The sequence below is a fragment of the Mastomys coucha genome, unplaced genomic scaffold (assembly GCF_008632895.1).
Source record: "Mastomys coucha isolate ucsf_1 unplaced genomic scaffold, UCSF_Mcou_1 pScaffold9, whole genome shotgun sequence".
NCBI classification, from domain to species: domain Eukaryota; kingdom Metazoa; phylum Chordata; class Mammalia; order Rodentia; family Muridae; genus Mastomys; species Mastomys coucha.
The window spans coordinates 45,213,588-45,234,787 of NW_022196915.1; the positions used below are offsets into that span (position 1 = coordinate 45,213,588).

The 21,200-nt window shown below is 41.0% G+C and overlaps 1 long non-coding RNA gene across 1 annotated transcript in view; it reads right to left on the minus strand.

Annotated features, from left to right (window-relative positions):
• The window catches only part of LOC116085125, a 93,145-nt gene that overhangs the window by 7,433 nt on the left and 64,512 nt on the right, over positions 1-21,200 (minus strand). Inside the window, exon 2 of the long non-coding RNA XR_004116432.1 lies at positions 3,576-3,654. This is a non-coding gene — a long non-coding RNA (uncharacterized LOC116085125). The remainder of the gene's footprint in view (positions 1-3,575; positions 3,655-21,200) is intronic.

Below are 21,200 nucleotides of genomic sequence, written 5' to 3' on the forward strand. Positions count from 1 at the left end.
TAGGAAAAAATGGTGGCAGAGTGAGAGGCATGCTACATCCAATGTCTAGAAGCTGGTAGAGGAAAATGCTTGCACTCAGTTCACTTGTTCCCCATCATGAAATCAGGAGATCCAGCACAAGCAAGGTAGCAACCACAGTCAGAATGGGTCTTCCCTCCTCAGTCAATCATTTCTAGAAACACTCACCTCCTGGACATCCCCAGAGGTGCGCCACCTAGGGAATTGCAAATCCCATTGACCGTGAAGCTTAAATGTTCTGTTACATTAACAGGGCAATTGTATCTGTATGGCTTTAATGGGACAACTGTCTTCTGTTGTTTTTGTTCAAAGTAACTGCTAGGGAGCTTTGTTGTTGTTTTAAACCTGATGTTTGCTAATTTTCTTACTGCTGTAATATAATACCCCACCAAAAGCAACTTAAGGGACTAAGGGCTTGTTTTGGCTCACAGTTTGGGGTTGCATGCCTTTACAGTGAGGAAGTCATGATGGTAGGGGCCTGAGGCAACTTCTCACACTGCATCACCAGTGAATGTTCACCTGGCTTTCTCTTTTTACCTAGTCTAGGACCCCAGCCCATATGTGAATACCTACCCACAATGAGCAGGCCTTTTTACCTTGGTTAACCTAATTTATAAGTCTCTGAGGGACACCAAGAGGCTTGCCTCCTATGTGATTCTAGGGTCTGTAAAGTTGAGAGTCAAGACTGACTGTCATAGCTAGACATTGTTTGAGATATTTGGGCAGAGCATGGCCTTATTCTAGGCTGTGGTGATTTAGAGGATGAGTCTCCAACTTTATTTTTTTTTTAAGTCAGAGGAAACAAACTAGAAAGATTTCTGTGCAAAAGCAATGTTACTAACATACTCTTATAATATGTGGATCATTGCTGCGCTGTTTCATAAAAATTGAATTTATCAGAACATTCTGGACAGAGCATATCTTATAGGATGGTTAATGATGGAAAGGGCATGCCAGTTTAGGGGATGGCTTATTTCTTCATTAAGTTATGTGTGAGGATTATAGATCACAAAAAATCTTTATAGAACATACTTCATCTTGGTCCTGTATCTGAGATGCCCTCACAATTTAGGTAATGATTTGGCAAGGCCTCCACATTCAATTGCACAGGTTGTATACTGCACCATCCAACATGTCACCCTCACAGAGCTATGGATGCAAACAATCCTTCCAGTGGCTGTTCACTGCAGTCTGCAAATCATTTTCTTTTTCTGTTTCTCATCCATGCTTGTATGACATAGAGAAAGAACTTTTACACTGTCTACTTTCTAATGGAGTGCCTCGTCTATGACAGCACGTATAGCTGGTTCTTCTCTTCCTCCCCAAGATAATGTCCGCAATGACCACTAAATAGATCACCTGCAGTTTCCTGATTGAGTCTTGCTTTGAGGGTCACCTGTAACTGGTTACTCTCCATTTGTCACCTGGGTGCTAATCATTCTCCAGTTGTCCTTTGCTATGGTTTGAACATATCCAAAATTCTATGTTGGAAATAATGTTCTAATCCACATGGCTATTGGAAGTGGAGTGGTGTCTTCAGAGATAGTTAGATGATTCATGAGGATGAGGTCCCATGTGAAACACTAACGGTTCTATTATAAAAGAGAGAGTTTTGTTGGCGTACCCCTGCTTCTCTCTCGCCCTGTGATGCCCCCTGATGTGCTGTGTCATAGCACTAAGGCCCTCAGCAGATCCTTTGCCATGGTTCTGAGGCCCCAGCCTGCAGAACCATAGGCTGGAGACTGTTCCTTCTTAGCATTTTGGCTTCTGTGATAGTAGTATGGATAGATTGTAGATTCCCAACAGCATCGCTCCCAGCACTTGTCTTTCCAACACCAGGAGACCAACTTCAGACCACATTGCCTGGGTTTCTCTGGCCATATTTAGCTAAAGCAATGTTCTGGCAGGTGATTAGGAGGCAGGTGAGAGAGAGATGGGTGCTCATTTGTATAGCTCTCTCATTCAGGCTGTGTCTAGGTAGACAGGTGCATCCTGCCTCTCAGCAGATCTGCCTCTGCTGTCCATTCCCAGGCTGCTGTCCATTCCCAGGCTATAGTCCAGAAAGGATGCTTCAACTCTCCTCCCCTTGCTTCACTGTGCCAGGTGACCTTGTTCCTCAATATCTCTGTACAATGATAAATGCTATTTTCCTAAACCCCCCTCTCAAAGATCCTTCAGGTTCTGCTGAACGTTTTGTGTCAGAACTGCTGTGAATATCATCAGCCATCTTAACTTTATTTCTCTTCCCCTCCCTAGATCCCTGATGTTAGGCTCTCTCGCATGAAGCCTCATGGCCATTTCCCTCTCTGTGGTCTACTGTTTGTTACCTCAGGTTCTGCTTGTAACTGGATTAGCTCTTATTCTACGCTTAGCTGAAGACCCTCTTCTCTTGATGTAGTCTCTGCAAAGTCATCGCCAAGTTCTCCGAGGGTTAGAGTATTCTTTGCTAGAGTTATGTTAGCCTTTACTAACCTATAAACTCCATAGAGCAGTCATGCAAACCAATCTGTGCATTCTCATGTCATTGGAGCACAGAAGGACATCAGTTAAGGTTGCTCAACGTCTTTTCATGGTAGTGAGTGGCATTTGGCAACTGTATTGCCAAATAAAGGGAATTCAACATCATACAAGTATCTTCTCTTGAATGTACTTTTTAAGAAATACTAATTTGGGCTCAGTGAGTTTTTTCAGTGGGTAAAGGCATTTACCACTAAGTTTGATGACCTGAGTTTGAGCCGCAAGACCTACATGGTAGAAGGAAAGAGCAGACTCCTGAAAATTGTCACTGACCTCGATACTTGTGCTCCAAACAATGCTCCCTCACACTAAATAAATAAATATAAAACATATTTTAAAAAATAAATTACTTCAGAGGGAATTGCCTGGTATATGGTAATTGCACCTGTGTTCATTCAAGAAGATTTACTGAAAGCTGTTCAATGTCAGCATAGATTTTAGTCTCTTTCTATTTGTGCTTTTAGAATAGTTTTATGTCTTTGACAATTTCATACATGCATGCAATGTATCTTGCTCATATCTACCTCTAACCTCCCTCCCTCTTCTATCTCCCAGCACATGTTCCTCCTACCTCTGGTCCCTCCTCCATTTCTAATAACTTACTGAATCTAGTTAGTGCCTGCATGCTCATGAGTTTCATGCCATCCACTAGAACATGAACAACCTTCTAGCATCCATACCACCATAGAAAAATGCCTGCCCCTCCCCAGCAACCAGGCTAGGGGAATGCCAGGGCCAGGAAGCAGGAGAAGGTGGGTTGGTAAGCAGGGGGAGGAGGGAGGGAATAGGGGATTTTTCAGAGTGGAATCCAGGAAAGGGGAGAACATTTGAAATGTAAATAAAAAAATCTAATAAAAATTATTATATTTGTATATTTAGCAATTTAATATAAGGATGTATCTGTAGTCAGTTTATTCCTTGACTTAGAATGATATTTGTTCTCATAGGGTTTTATGTATGCACAGGAAAATTACTCACACATGTAAACATTAAAATAAATAAATCTTAAAAAAATAAAAGAGCTTAGTGCATCTCCTTACCTGTACCAGAGCAAGCCAGTCAGCATTCCACATTGAATGGGGAAAGAGACTCCTGATGCCTTGTCCCTAGACTTTCTTTCTGAAATGGAGATATTTACATAGGTCTTAAAAGTCCGCACTTAGTAATAAAGAATTTTCAGCATGTAGGAAATAGTATTGATAAAGTAGGAAACTTTCTGAAAGTCATACTTGAAGACTTTCTGAAAGAAACACTTGCCAGTTTCTGTCAAAATAACCTTCTAGTGAAAGAAATGATAGTTGAAGCCTGCGTGCTACTTCTCCACTGCCTTACTTTCCTTCTTCCTCATTAAACACTGAATACTCATCATTTTGATGTCAGTGGTATTATGGAAATTGGGAAAATTAATGTGATACAATATTTCTACATAATCTTCAGTTCCTCTATCAGTTTAATTCTTTGGCACAATAGTATTATTTGGTGCTTTTAAAATACAGGGTGTAGCCTGTGAGCTAAAATTTATTGTCATGTCCCCTCATCTTCCTCATCCCCAATGCTCCTCAGCTGACTGCTGTCTTGTGTTATCGTGGCAGTTTGGGGAGCACAAAGCCAGGCCTTTCCCTCCTCCTTCTGGCTGGAATGTGGATTCCCACAATTAGGATCCTCTGCTTGCCTTTCCATCCATTTTTCACTGGGAGCCATGCTCAAGAATCCGTGTGCGTGTGCAAGTTGGGGTTCGGCATAAAACAGACAGCATTGCTATCTGACTTTCTCCAATGATGATGTATAGGACCAATACCCAACTGCTGGTTCGTGTGTCTTGTTAACTAGCTCAATATTAGTTAACTACTGTAGTAGATGTTTGAATGCCTTAAACCCCAGGTAATAGCCACTGCCTATTTTCCTGAATGTTTGTGACAGCTCTTACTGAGTTATCACGCAGCCCTCAAAGTCCTCTGTGCTAAGGGACCGTTCAGTGAGTGCTCTTGAGAAGAGCTTGCTGGCCTGTAGGAAGTAGGCCAGATGGAAGGAGCTAGATGCATGCCCTAGAACCATAGTATGTTTTCTCTTCATCTTCTTGGTCATGAAGTGTGTGGTCTCTTCCATTGCATGCTTGAGACATGATGTAGTAGCTGGACAGAGGCCCAAAGCATTAGCTCACCCAGTCTTTTCTTCTCTTTAAAAGCTAATTTCCTCAGATATTTCACCACAGTACTGTTATATAGCAATACTGAAGATTATTTTCATGCTTGGTGGCCATTTAATTATCTTCTAGAAAAGTGTCTCTTCAGGTCTCTTGCCCATTTAACAACAAGCTAATTAATTTTACTATTATTTTTTACTATTGTGTCTCTAATATATTCACTTCTTAATATCGATACCCTATCACATATATATTGTGAATTATTTTCTGCCATAATGTAGGAACAACTTCTGGTATTTTTTTGCACAGTGAGGGACAATGCACTATTATGTTATATATTTCAAAGTATACAGAAAAAGATATTATGGAATGTGGTAGTTGAAATGAGAATGGGACCATAGGCTTATATATATGAATGTGTCTGCAGCCACACACAAACAGGTCTTCTGGAATGGGAGTTAGAGCCTGTAAAAATTTAAGGGAACCAGAATGCGGGAAGGGGTTAAAAAATGAAACAGAGACATGGTGTGCTTTCAGTCCTCCATCATTAATGAACTCTCTTTGTTTCAAGCAGGTAGGTAGAAAAAAATCCCTCCCCCAGTCTGTCAGCAATTCATGGCTCAATCAGCATCTTCAGCTTCAGTCTCTGGAGATGGTACTTCCGGCATAACAGGAACTGTGAGAGAGGCATGGCTATTAGCAGGAGGTAGGAGAGAGGCGTGGCTATTTGCAGGAGCTTAGAGAAAGGCGTGGCTATTTATGGAAAGGCAAGGTCTAAAAGAACCAGCTCTTAGCTGGAGGAGGGTCACACTTGGTGGACTATTTTGGAAGGATCCAGAGGTGTGGCCTTGTTGAAGGAGGTGTATCACTGGGTGTGGACTTTAAAGGTTCAAAATCCACACCAGTCCTAATCTCTCTTTTTTCCCTGCTTTAGGATTTTCGTTCAGGATATACCACTCCAGTGCCATGCCTGCCTTATACCATGCCCCTGCCATGATGATCATGAACTAATCCTCTGAAACTTTAGGCAAGGTGAAGTCCTTTCTTTTATAAGTTGCTTTGGTCATCGTGTCTCTTCACAGCAATAGCACAGTAATTAATACGTGGAGATTGGAAGCAATATACTGTTTGATCTTTCACTAATACACATGTGTCAAAACATGGATATATTTCACAAATGCATAAACCCCAGAGCCAAGGAAGCCTGTTGGTGCAGAACTAGCCTAGTGTGCATAAGGTCCTGGGCTCCATCCTCAGCATCACAAATAAAAGTAGATAAACAAACATGAGAACAAGCTTATGAAAAGAACCCTTAAGAAGATATTGACAGGGTTTAGGTGTATGATGCATTTACTATGGATGTGGCAAAGTGGGCCATTAGGATAATTAGAATTATGAAATCATTGGTACACAAGTAGCATTGTTATGCTATATGGGAATCTAGGCTTTTACTGACAGCCTCACCTGGAGCTGGCCCAATAGTGGCTACAAACCATTGGCTTCTGTCTGTACAATTATTTAGGTAATTTCTTATACCTTAGGGTGTAGAATTGAAAGCCACACCTTATTCTTTGTGATTATATCCTGCATGTGGAATTCTTAATCTCCATCTCTGATCTTGACAACACTCTCTATAACGTATGCCAAGAAATGCTAACAGGGGCTTTTCTGGTCCAGGAATTTTACTCCCTTTATTTTGTCAGACTAGAACCTATAATCACAAAAATATCTTAAATCACTGACTTCTGATTTAAGATTCCACTGTGAAGTTGAAAGCTAAGTTCTACTTACATACATTTGTATGAATTGCACTTGGATTTTGTTTCTTGTACTTATTTCTAACCTCTGAACTGTTGCCTTGGGCTTGTTAATAATATGCACACTGATCTATAGAAAATAAATAAAAAGGCTTCAATTCCTTGGAAATAGGCTTATGCATTGGTCAACTCTTTGTTTAAAAAAATAAATGTACAACTTTTTGGTTTTTGATCCTTTTCCAATAAACTAATCTTAGACAAGTGAAATGCACATGCTTTGTTACTTTTTTTCTTTACATCAGCTGTAATTAGGAATTGTGGCATTCCAAGATGGATGGAGCATTAGTATGTGAAGACTTGTCAATGTTGAATCTGAAGGAGTGGCCGTTTGAAGGTGGCTTCCACTGTCCAGACTAGTGCTGGTCAAAGTTGGATCTGCATTTGGGATTAACTTGTGTGTAAAACTGATAAACAATATAGGAAATGACACTGACCTCCTAGGGCCATGGCTGAGCCAGTAGGGGAAACCTCAGTGGGCAGCCATTCCCTCCTGCCCACCTTACCCCAGCTCCCAACTTCCCCAGAAACAGGAATGCTCTATCAATCCAATACCTGGCCCCTTTACATCCATACCTAGTATAAAAATTCCCTTACAATGTAGACACAGCCTGACCGATCTATTAATGAAAGTGATTCAGATGGAACAAACAGGTGACAGAAGTGGGCATACATATGCCATGGAAGATGAATCCAAGCCCATGGGCCAGGGCTGCAGGTGACCTAATTTGCATATAGGCTGTAGCTGCATTTCAATTTTCAGGAGCAGATTGGATTCTGAAAATATCTTTTGGATTTTTTTGTTTCCATTGCTAATTTCCTGTTGTATGGGTTATCTTCACTATACTTTTCATTTTGAGCCCAACTTGCTGGCTGTGGACATTTTACACAACAAACTGAGCAGAGGAGTCAGGAATTGACCTTCTCTGATCGATGCTATCTGGACTGCTTGCTTTCCATTAACCTTAGTGCAAAGCGACAGGGCTTGGAAGTCTGCATCTTTTAGTCACCTCGTGGAGAAGCCGCCAGACACTGGGTACCACTGCCTTCTTTCTCAGGATGGCATTTGCTCTCCAAGCTGCGCGGAAGGTTTGCCTGGATCTATGTAGCTTACTCACTTCTACAGATTTTCTTTGGAGTAGAAACCCTTGGGTTTTATCAAACAATGATGATTTTTAAAACCCAAACTGGGTTACTCTATCCATTCCACACATATTCATTGTGTGTGATTCTGCTCAATGTTGTGCACAGCTCTGGGGAGGGAAGGGCAAATAAAGCAATGTCACTGCCCTTAGAGATCTAAATGTCTAATGGGAAAGCAGTGCCTCTCTGCACTGAGCTGGAATGTGAAGTGCTTTTAAAAAGCTGGAATGAGAGGAAATGTAAAATAGGTCAAGACCAGCATTCAATGGTGAGAATAAATTGTGTCAGGGCAGGTTAGAAAGGACATGTGTGGGTTTGCCCCTTGAAAGAGATAAGCTTTGCAAGAACTATTGTCATTTGATAAGCATAGGCATCAACTCTTTGCAGAAAGCATTAGGAATATTATGTGTGTATAAATATATACATACATATAATATTCATATATAATATGAATGCTGTTAATTGTACCTATAACATTGCTGAGTATGGGTGGCCACTATATGCCAGGCATTAGAAGGGTGGTTTATGGATGTATCACATTGGATCTGAGAAATTAAACCACGGATGGGAAAAGCAGCAGAGAGGACCACAGCTCATGAGAGCAATCCATGAGACTTAGATTCCAACCTACACAGGCTGTGTCTGGTTGCTTGGGATCATTTTAATGGCTTCAAATCTTGTTTATAATATTTGTTACTATATGAGAAACATGCTTATTAAGAGGGTTTTTATGAGAAAAGCAAGCTAATTTACTTAGCATACTGAATTCACATTAGTACCACTTGTGTTTACATACACATATATATACATACATGCACATGTGCACACACAGGCACACATTTGCACACACTCATGTGTACACACACATGCATACTTAGCAGATGGAAAATATGGGTTTAAAGACGTCTGTACACTTATAAATGAAAAAGTAGGCCTAGCCCAGATCTATACTCTCCAATAACTGTTTCTTTCCACAATGCATTGTAATTATTTTTCTACAGGTAATCCTATATATTTGAGATATAGTTATGTATCATATGTAAATCTTCAAAACAGTCACCCTTAGCCACCATATCTAAAAAAGTAAGTTGATCACTTCCTTGTTTAGGTTAAACCTCTATTTATGCACACCTGTAGTGTACCTAATATGTTTACTTACATGAAATAATTCTATGTGGCTCTGAAAATAGACATTCATGAATCAACCCATTAAGTGAGATGAGATTCAGATTTTGGAAGCTGTATTAAGGTTGGACATGTAAACATGTATCCATGTGACACACAAAGGCCCTTTCCTATCAGCTGTGGGAGCGAGCTCTGTTTAGTTTCAAGAGTTTTGGAATCATTTGAATAATGTGAGAGTTTGAATAGAGAAACCAACATTTAGGTAGTGCTGACACAAACCAACAAAGCAAAACAAAAAGATTCTATATTATTCTCTCTACTGTTGCCAGCAAAATTAACATATTAGCAAGGATGTATTAAGTAGCCGGGGTAGAATGGTAAAGTTTACTGCCATGAGGGGTGAGGGGCGCTCCATGCTGCAAAACTCACCCCATTGCATTGCCTTCAAGTTTGTTCAACTTTTCTTAGAATTCTGTTCTTCCATTCAAATTTGTGACCTCAGAGACCAATCTAGTTCATCAGAGCACTGGGACTCTCTTATGGGCTTTAGAAAAGGAAATCACATGTAGGTTCTCTCACACGCCAACAAAGAATCTTCCATCATGATCCATGTATTGGTTCCATGTTAGACAACTTTCCATTTATATTAGCAGGGTTCTATATAGGAACAGAATTGATACACTGGGTATACATATTCATTATATTTCATTTGTAATGATTTTATATGCATATACATACATATGATTTATTATATATGATTAGATATATAATAAAATACATGGCTTGTTTTATACACACATAAATGTGTGTATACATACACACATACAAACACACAAACACACACAAACACATGCACACATACTTATAATGATTTATTAGGCTAGCTTACAGGCTGCCATTTGGGATAGTCCCATAATGTCTGTCTCCTGACTTAGCTCCACTACACTTTCTGGTGTTCCATTTCACCTCAAATTGTACATTTTGTATTTTTTATTGCTTGGTTTGCTATTTTATATTATAGATCGACATAAGAGTGCCACCAATAACCATCTGACAGAGTAAATACTAGGCTGTCTTGAAATCCCTCTGCCAACACCATTAACCCAAAGCTCTTCAATTTAGCCTCAGGCAGATTTCTTGGACAAGAACAGAAGGCAGCCACACACTTTGCCAAAATAACATAAGAACAGTCTCCAGGCCACTGACTAATATTCTCTTCTAAAACTTCTTGAACCTGGCTATATAATCTCCATTGCTCTCAGCACCACTGTCTTCCATGCCCCTACGAGCTAGCCCGTTAATCCATACTTAAAGCATTGAACTGTTATCCTAATCTAAAGTCCTACAATGACAAGCAGCATGCTCAGGCCTGCCACAGCAATACCTTGCTCCCTTGGACAAGCTTCTGTCTTACTGTTCTACTGCCATAAAGAGACACCATGACCAAGGCAACTCTTATGAATGAAAGCATTTAATTGAGGGCTTGCTTATAGTTTCAGATGTTTAGTTCATTTTTACTATGGCAGGAAGCTTGGAGGCATGTAGGCAGAAATGGTGCTGGAGAGCAGGCAGAGAGAGAGAAAGAGACAGAGAGAGAGAGAGAGAGAGAGAGAGAGAGAGAGAGAGAGAGAGAGAGAGAGAGAGAGAGAGAGAGAGACTCTGGGTACTAACAGTGAGTTACTTCCTCCAGCAAGTCTCAACCTTCAAAGGCTCCTTAACATCCCCAAATAGCAGCACTAACTGTGGGCCAAGTGTCCCAACACATGAGTAGTAGGGTTAATTTCATCTTGATATAATCAGTAAAAGATGAAGACTTATCTGACAGACACGGTGTTGGGGAGGAACTCTATCCTCCACAGGATATGCACAGATACTGCAATAGAATGGGCTCATCACCATAAGGCAAGGATGAAATCCCCAGGCTTCTAGTCCACCTTCTCCAATACTGCCCAATGATATGGCTAGGGTGTCTACTACCCTGGAGTAAGGAGAAATCAATAATAATTTATTTTGGGGGTATATGAGAGATACTGGTGTTTTAATTTTCATAAATAGAGTAGCTACTATCTAAATTTTTTATTAACTAGAGCTGTCATTAAAAAAAAACAACTTTTCATTTGTATTTAAAAAAAAAAAAACAACCTTTTAGCTGGGCAGTAGTGGCACACACCCTTAATCCAGCACTTGGGAGGAAGAGACAGGTGGATTTCTGAGTTCGAGGCCAGCCTGGTCTACAGAGTGAGTTCCAGGACAGTCAAGGCTACACAGAGAAACCCTGTCTTGGAAAAAAAATCCCAAAACAAACAAACAAACAAAAAACCAAAAACCAACAACAACACAAACTTTTAAATGTTCTTTTAGCACCTGGGTGTTTCTAATTTCAATAGTGGGATGTATGAAAACCAAAGATACCAAGTAAAATCCCTAGTGTCAGGGTACAGCTATAGCTTTTTGAGTTGTTGGCCAAAGGGGTCCCATTGACCCTCCAGAAACTACAGCCTACTGACAATGCTATTGGTTGTGATCTACAACTTGATGGTAAGACCCTATGGCTGAAGATACCACATGCTTAGGGTTTAGAGCATGGAGAAGACTATCTAGTGCTACACATCTTCTGACTAGGACTCATAGTGCTAGAATGTGCTATACCCACTACCAGGAAGGAAAAGTAATCATCAATGTCGCCCAGCTTCCCCCCCCCTGTTAACTATAATAAAAATCTACCTAAATGGTATACCCATGGGTGCCAATAGTGGCACAAATGTTAGGGGAATAACTATCCAATTTTTGATTGAATTTAAGGCCCATACTGTGGAACCCATACCTGATACTGTTAACAAGGCCAAGAATCTAAGACTATATTTTTTCATGGGTACTTGAAGAAAATATACTATTATTATTATGCTAAGTAAACATAACAATAAAGCAACTTGTAATGGTGCATGGATATACCCATAGATCAGTGTATCACTCAGTGCTCATCCATGAAGCTCTTCCTTCAGTAGACGGTAATGACTTACATCAGAGACTTATAACTTGACAATGTATAGAGATTGGAAGTGTTCAGTTGCAAATGGTATGTCTTTACCACACCCTTTAATCTTCAGGGCTCAGGGATCTATGTAGAAGAAGGGGAAGAAAAATTCTAAGAGCTACAAATGGAAGATACTTTTAAAGGAACAACACTTTCCAGACACAACAGGGCAAAGGAACACCCAGAAACGGTGACATCATGCACAGGACCTGCACAAGCTTAAGACATGTGTGAATCCTTGCACCCAAATCAGCCTTGCCTCAGCTTACCATAGAAACACTGAACACCCCAAGTACAGAGCTTCTCTCCTACAATGTCACTCGGGGTAGACATGAGTAGCATTTATCTCTCCATGCTCCAGTGTGGACTGGGCCTTGGGGAACTGGTACAACTAACGTGGTGTCTATTGTTTTTACTGCACACAACAGCATTGTTTGTCTTTGACTCCAGAGTCTCCTGTTTTTCAGAACAATCCTGTAATCATGTCAGGATAACTTGCCAGCTTACGGTAGAGCGAACATCACAGACCTGTCACAAGTTGGACACGACATGGGTGGCTCTTGCTACCTAATCAGAGTGCTCTGGTGGTCTGGCCTGTGTGTGGCTGAGGGGCACCACCTGTTTCTTTGTATAGGATGAGAGAGCTAACATTTAACTCCAGGCAGGAAAATACGGCTCCATCATTCAATATTGTGCATTTTGTGATTCTGCCTGTGTAGCCTCGCTAGAATCTCTCCCTGTGTATAGAGGTTCAGCATTTTGCCAGGTCATCCCATGTCCAGGGTGATGTAGATGAAATCAGTCGTTTAGAAATTTCTTTTCATTTTTAAAGCTGATCTACTTATTTGTCCCACTTTCTCACTGCACTTGCCTCTCATGCTTCCCTTGCTTCTCTTTCTTCTCCTTGAGCTTGCAAGATATGCCCCTAAAACCACCCTCCTTTCCCATTTTTTTCTCTAGTTTATCTTTGTTTGCTTGGATTTTCTGAGCAGCAATCATTTCTCTTCATGCCCACCACTCTTTAATAACGTCCTAGCAATTCTACTCATTCCTTTCATTTCTCATCAAAGAACTGAGGGGATTTAAAGAGACCTCCCAGCTGATCTCCCAGGACTAACATTTCTCTGTGTGTATAAAGATACTCTTTTCTGAGGCTGAAAGATGGGGCTTTAATACCTTCCTCACTCACGTCCCTGCTGACTCAGATGACATCTGCTCTGATTGATGCCTGCTTCATTCTCTTTGCCTTTACCGGATTGCAGTTACGCCTGCCCTGCTGGGATTGTGAAAGGAATATCCTGTGTGTGTTCATGTGCCTTCTGGCTGTGTGAAGGAAACCCATGCAGCATGGGTGCCCAGAAGAATGCTAGGCTGCACTTGGGCATGTTTATTTTGGAATGTCGCTCCCAATCAAATCTAACATTTATAACCAGCTTTCCTCCGTGGCTTTCTGGGCCACGGTCTAAATGTCCAAGAATAAACATGTCAGCTGTAGATGGAAGATTATGGCAGCAACTACGGAAGATTGCCATCTTGTCAGCTGCTTACAACCCTGTCTGTGGGCTGCGGGAGAGAGCAGATATGTAGAATGGGCCATAGGACATAGGATGTTATAATCACTCAAGTACCCTGTCTGTCAGAATAGGACAACCACTGAGAATGTGACTTGAAGCCAGAAAGCTTTAAAGAAATTTCTCCAAACCACCAGTGTCTGGAGTCTATGAGTTTTACATTTTCCAGTAGAGATGTGCTAGGCAGTTATGAAAGTCTGTGGCTGCACTGTCCTGGGCTGGCACATGCTTATCAAGAGTGCCTGGTTGCAGGCTGAGGGGCACTTAGGTTCTGGCTTGCCTTTTATGTGTGGAATAGTTTTGACAGATGAATGTACCCAGCTTGCTGACACATTCCCTGGATACATTTAAAAAAAAAATGTCCCAGTGTCAGGAGTCATTTGCCAGTGTCCTCAAGAGATATGAACTTAAAACAGCTCTCATATTTAGGAAGTCAGTGGAAGCTGTCATCCAGCCAAATGAAGGATGTCCCGCCTAGTTGGGTTCATAGAATGAAGTGACTGTGATGCGATGTGACGCTCTCTACACTGGCATGTGGTAATTCTTCAGGAAATGCAGCCCACTCTGCCCTCTCCACTGCTGGGAAGTCTGTGATTCTGGATTGAGAGTGTCTTGGAAAAAGACTTGATGCAAACAAATCAAACAGAATCATTGTTAGCATAAAATCTGCCTCAAAATTGTATCTCCAGCTTGGGCTTTTTCAGTGTAGCCCCACACTTTTCCAGATCCTCTCACAAACACATGATAGAATAGCAGCTCAGAGCTTTAACAAGGAAGCTGCAGCCTAGCGTGTGGTGACCTTGGCAAGAGCAAGCCATGATATGCTCACAGCCTATCCTGCTCCCAGGCTGTGATTTCAGGGAACTCGAGAGGAACAGCTGCGGACACAGACAGGAGGATCAATGCCATGGCCATGGATCTCATTAGTTTCCCTATCTTTGCAGGGTAGAGTTTCAAATGCAGCTGACTTTAGTAGGCAGAGCATCCAATGCATCGCACAGTGGAGGGGTGGCTTGGGAGCTATGTAACCTGCTTCTTTGTTTTACTCCTTTGCGGACAGCCTGGAGGGAGACGTGCTGAGACCGACTTGATTAGTTAAAATGAGTAAGAGAAGCTAGCCAGGGGTCATTACGAGACATCAACTACTTTTCTGAGAGCACTTAGCTTGAGTGATTGTTTAAAGAACATGGCTTCTGTGCATCAAGTCCGCATTGCTTCTTCATGAACAGCAGGGAGGCATTGCCCATCTCTTCTTTATGACACCCAGATTTTTATGTCTACTTCAAGTCAAACATAATGAAGTATTGTTTCCCAAGCTTTATTTGCGTGAGATAAATACTGATTTTCACCTGAATATTTCAAAGGTATAATCTTAGTGGTTATGAAATTATCTGCAGAATTTATTAAAATTTTATTTTTCCATAATTTGATACAAATCACAAAATTGACAGCAAATACTGCATCATGGCAGGTTGACAGATATTGTTAGGGATGAGTAGCCTTCTATCACACACTCATCTGTTACCAACTAGATGAATAGTTGGTTTTCCTTTTCTTATAGAATATGGACTCTGATTTCTATAGGGTTTTCAATTCAAAGACTGTAGAATTTAAATTGGAGAAATTACTTTTCATAGTATTGGTAAGGTGTTTTCTGATGTTTTTAGTGTTTTCTTGGGCAGTTGAGATATATATAGTCACTAATATAGTCACTAATTCTTTTCATCCCACAATTACTATAGAAATAAAAACAGCCAATGGCTATCTAATGCCATATATCTGACAATCCCTTGGTTACGGTGCATTTCACACAGTGATTTGCTTCCTGCCCTCATCCTGGAGAATGCTCTCACTATCTGAGCGATCTCTAGCAGATGATTTAGAGATATGGGTCAGCTGGGAAGCACATGTGGGGTTCTTCAGAAGATTGGCCTGAAGTAGCTCAAATTCACAAATATGCCATACCAGTGGTATTTTATTTATCAGAAATCTTAACAAACACTTCCATCATAATTTTCTTCAAAGTAGCCTTGGCACATCTTGCATTTTTTCCTTCTTCAGGTCTTTACAACTCTTGATACACAAACCATGGTGCTCTTCACTGTGGTCCTTTCGCTAAACTGGGTTTGAATGGTGTACTGAGAACTTGGGCTAACGGCCAGTGAAAGTTCATGGTCAAAACTTTGCTCCTTGCTTAATGGTGCCACCATGAAAAGTTCCCCATACATTAGTTTATGGGACACACACATGCACACACCCAGCACAGACATGTACATTTACACATGCATATACATGTAAGTCAGAGTTGTGGGGTGTCATATTTCAGGTGCTTTCGACCTTAATTTTTGAGAGAGCCTCTTCACTGTGTGGTGGCTTCTTGATTCAGCTAGGATTACTAGCTGCTGAGACCAGCAATCCACCTCTTCCTGCATCCCCAGTGCTGGGATTACAAGTGTACACTATGACACCCAGATTTTTATGTACGTTCTGAGGATTGAATGTGAATATGCTACTTGCTTGGCAAGTGCTATTATTATTATTATTATTATTATTATTATTATTATTATTATTACATTACATAGGGCATATTTATTGGGAAGCTGCTCTGGCTCCAAGGATTGAGGCCAGAGAAGTCAAAATGGGGAAGGGTGTGTATATGGGGGTGAGCAGAGAGAGAAGAGAAAGAGAAAGAGGAGAGGGTGGGGGAGAGATAGAGGAAAGGAGAAGAGAGAAGAGAGACAAAGACAGAGACAGAGCACTTGGCAAGTGCTTTACTGAGTTGTCTCCCCAGCTTGGTTTGAGAGATTTTCAAACCGTGCTGCCCATGAGAGAAGTTCTAGATATTAGAGAGCCAGAAATAAGATTGGGCAGTACTGTGCAGAGGCCCCTGTGATCCCTTCATTGGTATCTGATACTTGCTGATATTCTAGACACATGACAAGTGGAAAGTGTAAAGATCAGTTGTCACTTCTCAGCAGACTTCAGTGTGGAAGCTAGAAAGCAGGGTGACTCTAATCTGGAGGATCCTGGCTAATAACAAAGAAGAATACCCTGTGGCTTCACACCTTTCTTAGCTACTTTTCTATCACTATGATGAGACACCATGAGCAAGGTGTATTATAAAAAAAGCATTTAATTTGTGATTCACAGTTCAAGAAGGCTAGTCGATAAATGTTACAGTGGGGACCATGACAGTAGGCAGGCCTGGTGCTGGAGCAGTAGCCAGAAACTCACATCCCAATCTACAAGCACAAGGCACAGAGTTAACTGGGAATAGTGTGGGCTTTTGAAACCTCAAAGCCCACCCCAATAGATGCACCTCCTCTAACAACACTGTACCTTCTAATCCTTCCCAAACATTTCTACCAACTGGAGATCAAGCTTTCAATTTTATGAGCCTATGGGGGCCATTCTCATTTAGACCACCACAATATCTGAGCCAAGAGCTCCATTTAGGCAAGAGTACACAAATTGTCAGAAATTTATTTGAAATTATAGTTTTCTACTAAATGGTTTCTACATGATTTTCACTTTTTGAGATGTTTTTACTCCATATGCACACCTCCACTAGTCTCTTTACCCCATCAAAAACCAAGACAAGATACTGTGGGAGTCTACCTGTCCATAGGAATGGGCTGGGATGATGCCAAGAGGATGGTTTCCAAGGGAACAAAATTAATTAATTAAACCTGAGCATATTTCATTGTTCAGAGAGTCAAATGGTGGTACATTTCCCATGTCTAGATGGAAGTTAGATCAATTACAAAACATAATATCCAGGCAAAAGCAAGAAGTAACTGAATTGCTATTACACAACACTTAGTACTTAAATCCTCCCTGCCTTTCTAGGTTAAACTTAGTGGCCCCTAAATATGATGCTCTACACCCCAATTGCACAGAGCATTCTACTTAGCTTCCACCCCTTTTCTTTCTGTAGACAACTTTACTTGCTATGTCGAGACAAATTAAACATAAAAGGTGAAATACTTTCTCCCATTCTTATTATCTTCCTTCTTATTAGAACCCCTCTCTACTCACTGAATGCCCAACAGAGGTCTCTCCCTGGGTTCCTGGTCACAAAATTATATTGTCTCATTGCTAAATATCTGGGGCTTCTTTCTTTTTTATTAACTTATTTTCTTCAACATAAACACCTTCTTGGCAGTCTCCCCAGAGGAAACTCTTCCTCAATCTTGGATCAATACTTTCTTTTCATTTGATTGCATGCCTTCAGCCAAAAGTTTCCTAAAGCACTGCTAGGTTGCACTAGGCTCACAGCAGGCCCCCAGATCGCAGTGCTGGTGACCATGTCCTAAACAGAAGGGCTTTGACCTGGTAAACAGAAGGATGGTAACTGGGTAAACAGATGCTCAAAAGCAGGTTTCTGTTTCCCAAGAGCCTCCCTGAACCTACCTGGAACCTCCATGGATTCATGCCTAAGGTAAATTACCTTGATCAAGGGCATCTAGTTCTGGGTCAACCCCAACAGTCTGTATCAAGTCAAAGGCCCCCACCCTGCTACTGTCCTATAAAATCCACTTGCTTCTCTGTCATTTTGATTCTCTCTACCCCTTACCCCAGATAGCTTTGACAGTTTGATCCCTCAATAAACCTTTCTTCTACCCATGGAGTGGTCCATTTTGCTATTTTTCACTGTATCCTAGTTTACATTTGATGGAGAACATAGGGAGAACAATGGGCCCCTTTCAAAGGGCCATGTCCCTCCTAACTGAACCAAAATGCTGACTTTGAGCCTCCTGAGTGTGGCTCATTTGCTTCTGCTGGCTCTTGCCACTCACTGGATTCAAGTACAAAATGCCTCTCCGTTGTGATTAAGAGCATCTCTCTCGGACAAATCTCGATCTGCTTGGGATTGCTTCAGAGTGAGATTCTGTCACCGTGGCACATAACCTTCTCTCTTTTTGTGTCTCCATTCCTGTGCTATTGAAATCCTCCCTCCTGTGAGGTTCCTATTTTTGACTCCTTTTCCTAAGTCTCTCCCACCTGCTCCTTGCTCTGATCCTGGAAAATCTCTGTCTTCTTTCCCTCCTCCTTTGTCTCTAACCATGAATCTTTCATTCAGAATTAGACTCAGTGACTCCTCACCTGCCTTCTCTAATCTCTTTTCTTCTCAGATTCATAGGTTCCATTGAAGTGTGCTATCTTACTTCCAAAGTCTTGGCCTCAATATGAATGAGATAATCAGTCTTAGTGGCAGAAAAGGAAAAAAAAAAAACACCGGATTTCTAAATTCTCATGGATTATAACATCTTCTGCTACTGCAGAAATAAATTATCTGCAAATCCCTTGTCTCTAACTCTCTCTACTCTCACTCTCAAAAACTGCTTATCTCTAAGCCTTCTTTTTTCTCCTTCTGATCATTGTGTTCATCCTTACAGATGTCCAGACCCTTGTGTATAGATAATATTGAAATATTGTCACATGCAATTCTACTCTACTAGAAAGTGTCTCTGGAGTTGGTATTTGGTCTGCACTAGATCCAAATGTGTATGTTTAAAAGTTTCCTCCAAAGTCTCTGTCCAGGGTTGGGGGGATACATCTGACTCTATGACATGGAAATGGAGAGCACAGCAGAATATTCCAGAATAAAAAGACACTTTACTCATGAGAATGAAATACATAAGAGGTAAACTATTTTGAATAGAGGTTACAAATGGCAAAGTGTAACCACAGGTGTTTAAATCTCTGAGTAGCCCTTCTTGTCTTTTTCCTGGACATTTTTGTTGAAATTAAACATTTTTTTAATCTTAGAATTTATAAGATCATTTGGGTATGGTTTAAAGAAATTGTAAAATCCCAAACAGAAAAAAAGTTAGCTTAAAACTTGTAACAAAAGGGTCAGTAGTAAATATGTGTGTTTGTCTAATATTAATTTGCTCCAACATACCATATATATTACTAGGATTCAACTCTTATTTAGGAAAACAAACTTTTTATTAGACCAAAGAGGCCACACCAGGCCTCCAAGATTGTTTGTTTTATTTTATTTTCCTTAGACTAAGGAGACAACACTAGACTGCTAGATACATTGGATAAAGATGGATTTGTATGATAATTTTTGTCCATAGACTAAAAAAAAAGCAGATGAGAATAGAACCATAAATTTTGCTTATAGAAAATAAGACTCATGAACAATGTATGTTTGATTACTGAGGTGTAAATTCCTAAAGTTATAATGATCTTCTCAGGGAGGCCTGTTGATGCTGGCAGTTAAGGAGTTTAATGGAGGGAGGGGTTGGGAAGAGGCACTCCTCTGACACACAGAAATACCAGTTTCAGCATCAGCCTAAGGTTACCTCCAAAGAAGACAGGACACCACAGATTCAAACGAGTTTGCTTCAAGTGTGGCAACACTCCTCACTGCTCATATAGCTGCTCCCACACATTACCCACTAGGACCTTGCCCAGACTGTAGACAATGAGAGTCAACTGCCATACTCCTCCTAGCCAAGGTAGGTCAGTTCCTCTAAGTTTCTCCTCCACATGAAAACCTCTTGGTTCTTCTTGGCCTGGCTACCAAAGACTGATGCTTTCCTGGGACCTCTGCCACCAAGGAAGCCTTCTAGATTACCATGGAGTAGCCCAGGATGACTGGCAAGGTAGTAGGTAAGTCTCTATCACTTTTAATAGATTCTTAGGCTCAACTTGATCTACTTCTTGCTTACTCTGGTAGCATTTAACATTCTCCATTCTCTTTGGTGTGTGTTGATAACTAGTCTCACCAGCCTGGGGCTACAGGATTTCTCTTCTGTTCCTTCTGGGCTCATTTGATCACTTACATCTTCTTTATTATGCCTAGTTGCCTAACCATTACTGGCAGGAATATCATGGCTAAATTACATATTTCTTTTAAAGAAACTCTTTCTGGAATCCTCCATGTCATTTTAGCCTTTGAAGAGTCTCCTCATCTACCAGCTGACACAAATGCTTCAGCCTATTCTCTTCTGGCCTCCCTTATTGACCCAAAAGTGTGGGACAACTCCTCTCCTTGGTGGCTTCCTGTCATCCTCACTAAGATCCTATTCTGGGACACCACACCATTGTCACTTTCAATACAATATCTGTAAAACACTGAGAAGGCTTGGTTAAAACCTATCATACAATGCCTTCTTAATAAAGTCTTCTCAAGTCCACTTGTTTGCCCTATAACTCTTCTACCTTGCTTGTCCTAAAACCTGATGATTATTATTTATTGCTCCAGGACCTTCCTATCCATCCAGTGGTGCCTAATACTTAATCTACCTTCTCAGATTGCCTCTCCTCTTCTCACTGACTGTTTTAGGCCATAAAGGCACTTTCTTGATTATTTCTTCACTCAGATTCACATGATCCCTTGGCCTTCACTGGGGAGGACCCTGACACTAGAACAGCATCTCAGCTTTCTTGAACTATCCTCTCCCAGGGGTTCTGAGATAGTCTCCAGTGTTTCAGCTATGCTGTGGCCCTCTTTCTCACAACCTGTCTCCCAGCTGCTTAATCCAATATGTAGATGACCTCTAATATGCACCCCTTTACTCGGGCTGTAACTGCAACATGCTATTCAATGTCTTAACTTTCTAGGAAACAAAGAATACCTACTCTCCCCTTCCAAAGCTCAACATTATGTCTGTTTGATTAAGTATCTAAGATTTCTGATATCCCCTAAAAACCTACTCTCCATTGCAGACAAGTCCCTCACACCTCCAGTCACCAAAGAAGTGATTCCCCACCATCTTGGTCTGCTGAGGTACCTCAGAACCTGGGTTCCTAACTTTACTCTACTTGCTTTTCCTGTGAAGTAGCTAAGAGCCTTATAACTGAGCCTCTCCATCAGT